Source organism: Aulonocara stuartgranti (assembly GCF_965226115.1).
Source record: "Aulonocara stuartgranti genome assembly, chromosome: 3".
Lineage (NCBI taxonomy): Eukaryota > Metazoa > Chordata > Actinopteri > Cichliformes > Cichlidae > Aulonocara > Aulonocara stuartgranti.
The window spans coordinates 36994217-37005166 of NC_138941.1; the positions used below are offsets into that span (position 1 = coordinate 36994217).

Here is a 10950-nt window from a genome sequence, read left to right on the forward strand (position 1 = left end):
TGGCTCACCAGCATTTCTCAGGGCAGCGGTGGCGCCCTAGGTGGCAAAACACTTCACTTTCTCTAGGCAGTCTTAGCTACTCTGCGCCCATAACCTGTTAGCAGAGGTGAAAATACGCAGGAATTCTGGCGCGAATATCTAGACTGCTCCGAGGACAACTGTGGAGGAAATAAACACACAATAGCCACAATCCATTTTCTCACTTGAACTCATTCGCAAGAGAGAGAAGCTTTATTGACGATCACCAGCATATACATGAGCATCACATGTCAATCACAATGCATCTTATCCGCTATTTCCACCTCGCGTTATATACTCTCTGCAATAACGCACACGTTTTCTGCGTGTGTGTGTAACACTTCTGGAGTCGTTACAGTATACTAGGACCAGTTAGGTTCGACTACTAGAGCAGTAATGAGCGTAGCATGTAATAAAGACCACAGACCAGTAAATACGTTTAAATTGCCGGCTTATTATTTTGTGAAGACAGAGAATAGACAGTTATAGACACATTACATAAAACATTCAACATCACACATTTAAGGAAAACAAGATGTTTTCTTTCCCCTTCTTAGTTCAGTATGTTCTGTTAGTTCATCCTATTTATCTCAAAACCTTTTATTTGGCTTTAGAAGGATGTTATTCTCAACCTAGGTTATTGTTTTATTTATTTCAAGTTCTAAGTTCAAGTTTATCCTTTGATCTATTTGCATTAACACTGTGTTATTTTAAATCAAGTTCAGTTCTTTAGGCCCAAGATTTAATTTAATCTTGGTCTAGGTTCACCTTTAAATTCTCAACCAGTTCTTATTTTGTTTTAACCCAACAAAATTATTTACATTTCCATTAACACCATTACAGCATTAAAATGTAAGGTTGACCAAAATAAATTACAAAAATAAATAAATAAATGTAAAACTGAAAACAATTCAGCAAAAGGCTGAATAAATCCCTTAAACAAACAAATAAACAAAAGAAAGTTGTCTTTGTGTCCTTTAACTATTAGTCCTGGAATTACTCCGAATGATTATCCAGTGCTTTGAAAAGTCCGCTGTTCTTTTGCAGAGGTGTATGGATTAATCCTACCAGTTTTATCAGCGAAAGAGCTCAACGTCCAGCAGGGGGCGTTTTCCTTTTTCCTGCTCGGTACAGTTCAATGGGTCCGTGGGTGGCTCGCCATCTTGTTTCTCGCTCAGCGGATCAAACTCCGATTCTAGCTCGGCATTTCCCGATCCAAACCTTAATGGCCTACCATAACAACGAAATAAAGTGCATAAACATTCGAAAATAACACACGGGTAGCCCTTAAATAACAGTAAAAGTCCGTTTTTTTCCAGCTTATTTAGCCGTAAATGAGGTGACGCCAATATGGCGCGCTGAAACACCTTCAAAGGCCTTTGAACTGCAGCCTGTGTGTCGTTTAAGCACGAATCCACCGTTTTTAACATAAAACAACATAAATCTGCTACCTTGGCTCTCCATTTGCATGAAATGAGCAATATAATACAACAAAAATTTCTTGCATGAAATAAAAGACAATTTCTGAACTCACCAAGTCCCGTTCGGTTATGTTCACAACGTCACCAAGGCAAGGACAGGTCGGAAAAACAAAAATACATTCTCCAGAGTACAAAAATGGCTTTAAGTAGATTTTTGGCTTATTTTTACTATTTTTTCACTCATTTAAGCAGCAGCTCTGCAAGGACTGTCTGCATTTCTCCCTCTCGAGCATCAAAAAGAAGGAACAACCCGATTGGGTGTGGCTAATCACAGGAGTCACGCTGCAGCGTGCCCTTTCACAATAAGAGTCTCAACACATATTTTAGCCATTTTACCTGAATTAACATAAAACACCATGAATTAGCAAGTTCTGTACCCTTTTAACATGTTTTTAAACACAAATGAAATCCTATACCATGAATTATATCATTGCTGATGTTTTTAATGAATTTTCTAACCATTATGATCTATTTATTGACTATTTATCACCTGTAATATATTTCTTATGACTGTTTTTACTAACAGGCTTTTATTTGTTGTTAGCTATGTTAACCAGGGTTACATGTGCTATAATAAATAAAGATGTCCTTCTTACAGTTGAGAGTATATTTTTAATCTGTGTCATCACTTTATGAAAACTCTGAAACTTAACAGACAAATTCTCGTGGGTAACTCTTCTTTTAAACCGAGCACACGGATAATGCTTGGACGTCCAACTCCATGCGTCTTTGCGTTCAGCCTTCACACAGGGGGCAGGTCGACGGTGATCCTTCGAACTTGGCCATCTCTCTGTAACGTGAAAGTGATCCCAGGCAGCTGAATGGTCAGAGTCAGAGGTGGAAGCCTGGTCGTGACCGCATACAGAATTTGCCCGCAGGTGCAGAAAACTCTGCTGCTCAGCCAGTGGAGGAAATTCTTCATGTCAATGAGAGCGCGCACCGCGCTGTCACTGAATCGATTCAGCCACGCGTTTGGGTATGACATCGTGGTTTCACACCAGTGAGGCTGTGCTGCCAGCAGTTTGTCCGAGGGTGTAATGCTTGCAGGAGCTGAGTGGATTTGTTTTCAAGCCGGCTCTGACACTTCTTCCTCACAGGACTTCTGTCTAGTGAATAATGAAGGATGTTAATACGCTCTTTAGTTGAAGTACAGTACTGGGTTGCTGTGAGCTTTAAGACTTTCTCCTCGCAGGTCTTCTATCTCGTGGAGTTTGTCCGAGGGTGTAATGCTTGTAGCAGCCGAGTAGGTCTGAGACTTCCTCCTTGCACGTCTTCTATCTGGTGAAGTTTGAAGTATGTTAATATTGGGCTTTTGTCGAGCGCCGTCCAGGCTGGCCTGTTTCCACCTCGTTCTATGGCTCCACACTGCTATTCCTGTGCGTTATGTGTCGTTTTGTGCTTTGAGCCTCACTCTTTACGGGTATGTTAATACTGTCTTTTCATGAAGTGAAGTGAAGTTCCCCGCTGCTAAGCACGACCGAGTTGAGAGGCTGTTACGGCCGTGTCTTCGTTGTATGTTCGGCGAGCAGGGTCGCTTTTTGCTGCATTTCCTCCAACTTGCTGTAATGCAAGTCAAATACATGATGATTTGTCTTTTCATGAAGTGAAGTGAAGTTCCCCGCTGCTGAGCGCTCCAGTACGATGGAGTTGAGAGGCTGTTGCGGCTGTGTCTTCGTTGTATGTTCGGCGAGCAGGGTCGCTTTTTGCTGTATTTCCTCCGACTTGCTGAAATGCAAGTCAAATACACGAGGATTTGTCCATTTGCTCCACACGCAGCAACAAGTCAAGCAGTCAAAACTTTGTTGTGGGAAGGCGAGGCCTCGAACTCGCAACGTTCACCTCCATGCACTACTTGCCAGCGTACTATCGCAGTGAGCTAAACTGGCAGAGGTGAGTGTAGCTCGCTGTGTGTGTTTAAGAACCTCTGAGCGGAGCGTGATTTGGCGTATACTTTGATTCCTCTATACACACGGATGCGCACGGACACTTTTAAAACATTCTTCCTCAACACACACCTTAAAAATACATTCACATTTCTTTCCTGTCTTCCTGCGCTCACACATAGCCACAAAGTATCAGCGCCAGCAGTGGCTTTAACACTCGCTCCGCCACCTTCTAGCCTTGTGTCCCTTTAGTCCGCATCTGGATTACACAGTTGTGCACTAAAGGGAACACACATGTTCGTGTTCCTGGCTACTCGCTCGTTTGTATTTTCACACGCGGGTTTTGAAGCCGGTCGTGCACGCTGTTCTCTGATGTGCTGGCGCCCACTCTCTCAGTGCTCTCGTAGCTCCATAGTTTCCCAATGAATTCGGCAAAAGTCATTGCAAATTCACTTTGTGTGACATGATCCTGGCACTTCTTGCGAACCAGTGCTACACATTGCCCCTCGCTCAATGGCTCACCAGCATTTCTCAGGGCAGCGGTGGCGCCCTAGGTGGCAAAACACTTCACTTTCTCTAGGCAGTCTTAGCTACTCTGCGCCCATAACCTGTTAGCAGAGGTGAAAATACGCAGGAATTCTGGCGCGAATATCTAGACTGCTCCGAGGACAACTGTGGAGGAAATAAACACACAATAGCCACAATCCATTTTCTCACTTGAACTCATTCGCAAGAGAGAGAAGCTTTATTGACGATCACCAGCATATACATGAGCATCACATGTCAATCACAATGCATCTTATCCGCTATTTCCACCTCGCGTTATATACTCTCTGCAATAACGCACACGTTTTCTGCGTGTGTGCTATAATAAATAAAGATGTCCTTCTTACAGTTGAGAGTATATTTTTAATCTGTGTCATCACTTTATGAAAACTCTGAAACTTAACAGACAAATTCTCGTGGGTAACTCTTCTTTTAAACCGAGCACACGGATAATGCTTGGACGTCCAACTCCATGCGTCTTTGCGTTCAGCCTTCACACAGGGGGCAGGTCGACGGTGATCCTTCGAACTTGGCCATCTCTCTGTAACGTGAAAGTGATCCCAGGCAGCTGAATGGTCAGAGTCAGAGGTGGAAGCCTGGTCGTGACCGAATACAGAATTTGCCCGCAGGTGCAGAAAACTCTGCTGCTCAGCCAGTGGAGGAAATTCTTCATGTCAATGAGAGCGCGCAGCGCGCTGTCACTGAATCGATTCAGCCACGCGTTTGGGTATGACATCGTGGTTTCACACCAGTGAGGCTGTGCTGCCAGCAGTTTGTCCGAGGGTGTAATGCTTGCAGGAGCTGAGTGGATTTGTTTTCAAGCCGGCTCTGACACTTCTTCCTCACAGGACTTCTGTCTAGTGAATAATGAAGGATGTTAATACGCTCTTTAGTTGAAGTACAGTACTGGGTTGCTGTGAGCTTTAAGACTTTCTCCTCGCAGGTCTTCTATCTCGTGGAGTTTGTCCGAGGGTGTAATGCTTGTAGCAGCCGAGTAGGTCTGAGACTTCCTCCTTGCACGTCTTCTATCTGGTGAAGTTTGAAGTATGTTAATATTGGGCTTTTGTCGAGCGCCGTCCAGGCTGGCCTGTTTCCACCTCGTTCTATGGCTCCACACTGCTATTCCTGTGCGTTATGTGTCGTTTTGTGCTTTGAGCCTCACTCTTTACGGGTATGTTAATACTGTCTTTTCATGAAGTGAAGTGAAGTTCCCCGCTGCTAAGCACGACCGAGTTGAGAGGCTGTTACGGCCGTGTCTTCGTTGTATGTTCGGCGAGCAGGGTCGCTTTTTGCTGTATTTCCTCCGACTTGCTGTAATGCAAGTCAAATACATCATGATTTGTCCATTTGTCTTTTCATGAAGTGAAGTTCCCCGCTGCTGAGCGCTCCAGTACGACGGAGTTGAGAGGCTGTTGCGGCTGTGTCTTCGTTGTATGTTCGGCGAGCAGGGTCGCTTTCTGCTGCATTTCCTCCGACTTGCTGTAATGCAAGTCAAATACATGATGATTTGTCCTTTCATGAAGTGAAGTGAAGTTCCCCGCTGCTGAGCGCTCCAGTACGATGGAGTTGAGAGGCTGTTGCGGCTGTGTCTTCGTTGTATGTTCGGCGAGCAGGGTCGCTTTTTGCTGTATTTCCTCCGACTTGCTGAAATGCAAGTCAAATACACGAGGATTTGTCCATTTGCTCCACACGCAGCAACAAGTCAAGCAGTCAAAACTTTGTTGTGGGAAGGCGAGGCCTCGAACTCGCGACGTTCACCTCCATGCACTACTTGCCAGCGTACTATCGCAGTGAGCTAAACTGGCAGAGGTGAGTGTGGCTCGCTGTGTGTGTTTAAGAACCTCTGAGCGGAGCGTGATTTGGCGTATACTTTGATTCCTCTATACACACGGATGCGCACGGACACTTTTAAAACATTCTTCCTCAACACACACCTTAAAAATACATTCACATTTCTTTCCTGTCTTCCAGCGCTCACACATAGCCACAAAGTATCAGCGCCAGCAGTGGCTTTAACACTCGCTCCGCCACCTTCTAGCCTTGTGTCCCTTTAGTCCGCATCTGGATTACACAGTTGTGCACTAAAGGGAACACACATGTTCGTGTTCCTGGCTACTCGCTCGTTTGTATTTTCACACGCGGGTTTTGAAGCCGGCCGTGCACGCTGTTCTCTGATGTGCTGGCGCCCACTCTCTCAGTGCTCTCGTAGCTCCATAGTTTCCCAATGAATTCGGCAAAAGTCATTGCAAATTCACTTTGTGTGACATGATCCTGGCACTTCTTGCGAACCAGTGCTACACATTGCCCCTCGCTCAATGGCTCACCAGCATTTCTCAGGGCAGCGGTGGCGCCCTAGGTGGCAAAACACTTCACTTTCTCTAGGCAGTCTTAGCTACTCTGCGCCCATAACCTGTTAGCAGAGGTGAAAATACGCAGGAATTCTGGCGCGAATATCTAGACTGCTCCGAGGACAACTGTGGAGGAAATAAACACACAATAGCCACAATCCATTTTCTCACTTGAACTCATTCGCAAGAGAGAGAAGCTTTATTGACGATCACCAGCATATACATGAGCATCACATGTCAATCACAATGCATCTTATCCGCTATTTCCACCTCGCGTTATATACTCTCTGCAATAACGCACACGTTTTCTGCGTGTGTGCTATAATAAATAAAGATGTCCTTCTTACAGTTGAGAGTATATTTTTAATCTGTGTCATCACTTTATGAAAACTCTGAAACTTAACAGACAAATTCTCGTGGGTAACTCTTCTTTTAAACCGAGCACACGGATAATGCTTGGACGTCCAACTCCATGCGTCTTTGCGTTCAGCCTTCACACAGGGGGCAGGTCGACGGTGATCCTTCGAACTTGGCCATCTCTCTGTAACGTGAAAGTGATCCCAGGCAGCTGAATGGTCAGAGTCAGAGGTGGAAGCCTGGTCGTGACCGCATACAGAATTTGCCCGCAGGTGCAGAAAACTCTGCTGCTCAGCCAGTGGAGGAAATTCTTCATGTCAATGAGAGCGCGCAGCGCGCTGTCACTGAATCGATTCAGCCACGCGTTTGGGTATGACATCGTGGTTTCACACCAGTGAGGCTGTGCTGCCAGCAGTTTGTCCGAGGGTGTAATGCTTGCAGGAGCTGAGTGGATTTGTTTTCAAGCCGGCTCTGACACTTCTTCCTCACAGGACTTCTGTCTAGTGAATAATGAAGGATGTTAATACGCTCTTTCGTTGAAGTACAGTACTGGGTTGCTGTGAGCTTTAAGACTTTCTCCTCGCAGGTCTTCTATCTCGTGGAGTTTGTCCGAGGGTGTAATGCTTGTAGCAGCCGAGTAGGTCTGAGACTTCCTCCTTGCACGTCTTCTATCTGGTGAAGTTTGAAGTATGTTAATATTGGGCTTTTGTCGAGCGCCGTCCAGGCTGGCCTGTTTCCACCTCGTTCTATGGCTCCACACTGCTATTCCTGTGCGTTATGTGTCGTTTTGTGCTTTGAGCCTCACTCTTTACGGGTATGTTAATACTGTCTTTTCATGAAGTGAAGTGAAGTTCCCCGCTGCTAAGCACGACCGAGTTGAGAGGCTGTTACGGCCGTGTCTTCGTTGTATGTTCGGCGAGCAGGGTCGCTTTTTGCTGCATTTCCTCCAACTTGCTGTAATGCAAGTCAAATACATGATGATTTGTCCTTTCATGAAGTGAAGTGAAGTTCCCCGCTGCTGAGCGCTCCAGTACGATGGAGTTGAGAGGCTGTTGCGGCTGTGTCTTCGTTGTATGTTCGGCGAGCAGGGTCGCTTTTTGCTGTATTTCCTCCGACTTGCTGAAATGCAAGTCAAATACACGAGGATTTGTCCATTTGCTCCACACGCAGCAACAAGTCAAGCAGTCAAAACTTTGTTGTGGGAAGGCGAGGCCTCGAACTCGCGACGTTCACCTCCATGCACTACTTGCCAGCGTACTATCGCAGTGAGCTAAACTGGCAGAGGTGAGTGTAGCTCGCTGTGTGTGTTTAAGAACCTCTGAGCGGAGCGTGATTTGGCGTATACTTTGATTCCTCTATACACACGGATGCGCACGGACACTTTTAAAACATTCTTCCTCAACACACACCTTAAAAATACATTCACATTTCTTTCCTGTCTTCCTGCGCTCACACATAGCCACAAAGTATCAGCGCCAGCAGTGGCTTTAACACTCGCTCCGCCACCTTCTAGCCTTGTGTCCCTTTAGTCCGCATCTGGATTACACAGTTGTGCACTAAAGGGAACACACATGTTCGTGTTCCTGGCTACTCGCTCGTTTGTATTTTCACACGCGGGTTTTGAAGCCGGTCGTGCACGCTGTTCTCTGATGTGCTGGCGCCCACTCTCTCAGTGCTCTCGTAGCTCCATAGTTTCCCAATGAATTCGGCAAAAGTCATTGCAAATTCACTTTGTGTGACATGATCCTGGCACTTCTTGCGAACCAGTGCTACACATTGCCCCTCGCTCAATGGCTCACCAGCATTTCTCAGGGCAGCGGTGGCGCCCTAGGTGGCAAAACACTTCACTTTCTCTAGGCAGTCTTAGCTACTCTGCGCCCATAACCTGTTAGCAGAGGTGAAAATACGCAGGAATTCTGGCGCGAATATCTAGACTGCTCCGAGGACAACTGTGGAGGAAATAAACACACAATAGCCACAATCCATTTTCTCACTTGAACTCATTCGCAAGAGAGAGAAGCTTTATTGACGATCACCAGCATATACATGAGCATCACATGTCAATCACAATGCATCTTATCCGCTATTTCCACCTCGCGTTATATACTCTCTGCAATAACGCACACGTTTTCTGCGTGTGTGTGTAACACTTCTGGAGTCGTTACAGTATACTAGGACCAGTTAGGTTCGACTACTAGAGCAGTAATGAGCGTAGCATGTAATAAAGACCACAGACCAGTAAATACGTTTAAATTGCCGGCTTATTATTTTGTGAAGACAGAGAATAGACAGTTATAGACACATTACATAAAACATTCAACATCACACATTTAAGGAAAACAAGATGTTTTCTTTCCCCTTCTTAGTTCAGTATGTTCTGTTAGTTCATCCTATTTATCTCAAAACCTTTTATTTGGCTTTAGAAGGATGTTATTCTCAACCTAGGTTATTGTTTTATTTATTTCAAGTTCTAAGTTCAAGTTTATCCTTTGATCTATTTGCATTAACACTGTGTTATTTTAAATCAAGTTCAGTTCTTTAGGCCCAAGATTTAATTTAATCTTGGTCTAGGTTCACCTTTAAATTCTCAACCAGTTCTTATTTTGTTTTAACCCAACAAAATTATTTACATTTCCATTAACACCATTACAGCATTAAAATGTAAGGTTGACCAAAATAAATTACAAAAATAAATAAATAAATGTAAAACTGAAAACAATTCAGCAAAAGGCTGAATAAATCCCTTAAACAAACAAATAAACAAAAGAAAGTTGTCTTTGTGTCCTTTAACTATTAGTCCTGGAATTACTCCGAATGATTATCCAGTGCTTTGAAAAGTCCGCTGTTCTTTTGCAGAGGTGTATGGATTAATCCTACCAGTTTTATCAGCGAAAGAGCTCAACGTCCAGCAGGGGGCGTTTTCCTTTTTCCTGCTCGGTACAGTTCAATGGGTCCGTGGGTGGCTCGCCATCTTGTTTCTCGCTCAGCGGATCAAACTCCGATTCTAGCTCGGCATTTCCCGATCCAAACCTTAATGGCCTACCATAACAACGAAATAAAGTGCATAAACATTCGAAAATAACACACGGGTAGCCCTTAAATAACAGTAAAAGTCCGTTTTTTTCCAGCTTATTTAGCCGTAAATGAGGTGACGCCAATATGGCGCGCTGAAACACCTTCAAAGGCCTTTGAACTGCAGCCTGTGTGTCGTTTAAGCACGAATCCACCGTTTTTAACATAAAACAACATAAATCTGCTACCTTGGCTCTCCATTTGCATGAAATGAGCAATATAATACAACAAAAATTTCTTGCATGAAATAAAAGACAATTTCTGAACTCACCAAGTCCCGTTCGGTTATGTTCACAACGTCACCAAGGCAAGGACAGGTCGGAAAAACAAAAATACATTCTCCAGAGTACAAAAATGGCTTTAAGTAGATTTTTGGCTTATTTTTACTATTTTTTCACTCATTTAAGCAGCAGCTCTGCAAGGACTGTCTGCATTTCTCCCTCTCGAGCATCAAAAAGAAGGAACAACCCGATTGGGTGTGGCTAATCACAGGAGTCACGCTGCAGCGTGCCCTTTCACAATAAGAGTCTCAACACATATTTTAGCCATTTTACCTGAATTAACATAAAACACCATGAATTAGCAAGTTCTGTACCCTTTTAACATGTTTTTAAACACAAATGAAATCCTATACCATGAATTATATCATTGCTGATGTTTTTAATGAATTTTCTAACCATTATGATCTATTTATTGACTATTTATCACCTGTAATATATTTCTTATGACTGTTTTTACTAACAGGCTTTTATTTGTTGTTAGCTATGTTAACCAGGGTTACATGTGCTATAATAAATAAAGATGTCCTTCTTACAGTTGAGAGTATATTTTTAATCTGTGTCATCACTTTATGAAAACTCTGAAACTTAACAGACAAATTCTCGTGGGTAACTCTTCTTTTAAACCGAGCACACGGATAATGCTTGGACGTCCAACTCCATGCGTCTTTGCGTTCAGCCTTCACACAGGGGGCAGGTCGACGGTGATCCTTCGAACTTGGCCATCTCTCTGTAACGTGAAAGTGATCCCAGGCAGCTGAATGGTCAGAGTCAGAGGTGGAAGCCTGGTCGTGACCGCATACAGAATTTGCCCGCAGGTGCAGAAAACTCTGCTGCTCAGCCAGTGGAGGAAATTCTTCATGTCAATGAGAGCGCGCACCGCGCTGTCACTGAATCGATTCAGCCACGCGTTTGGGTATGACATCGTGGTTTCACACCAGTGAGGCTGTGCTGCCAGCAGTTTGTC

General features: G+C 44.3%; 2 long non-coding RNA genes across 2 annotated transcripts; both read right to left on the reverse strand.

The window, feature by feature from the left end:
• Positions 1-452: 452 nt before the first annotated feature.
• Positions 453-2057, reverse strand: LOC309701933. The gene is made up of 2 exons (XR_014275308.1): positions 1553-2057; positions 453-1248 (listed from the first exon to the last, which is right to left on the reverse strand). It is a non-coding gene; the product is annotated as an uncharacterized lncRNA (long non-coding RNA).
• Positions 2058-8876: 6819 nt separating this feature from the next.
• Positions 8877-10481, reverse strand: LOC309701932. Its single transcript, XR_014275307.1, has 2 exons — positions 9977-10481; positions 8877-9672 (listed from the first exon to the last, which is right to left on the reverse strand). It is a non-coding gene; the product is annotated as an uncharacterized lncRNA (long non-coding RNA).
• Between the last annotated feature and the right edge of the window lie 469 nt (positions 10482-10950).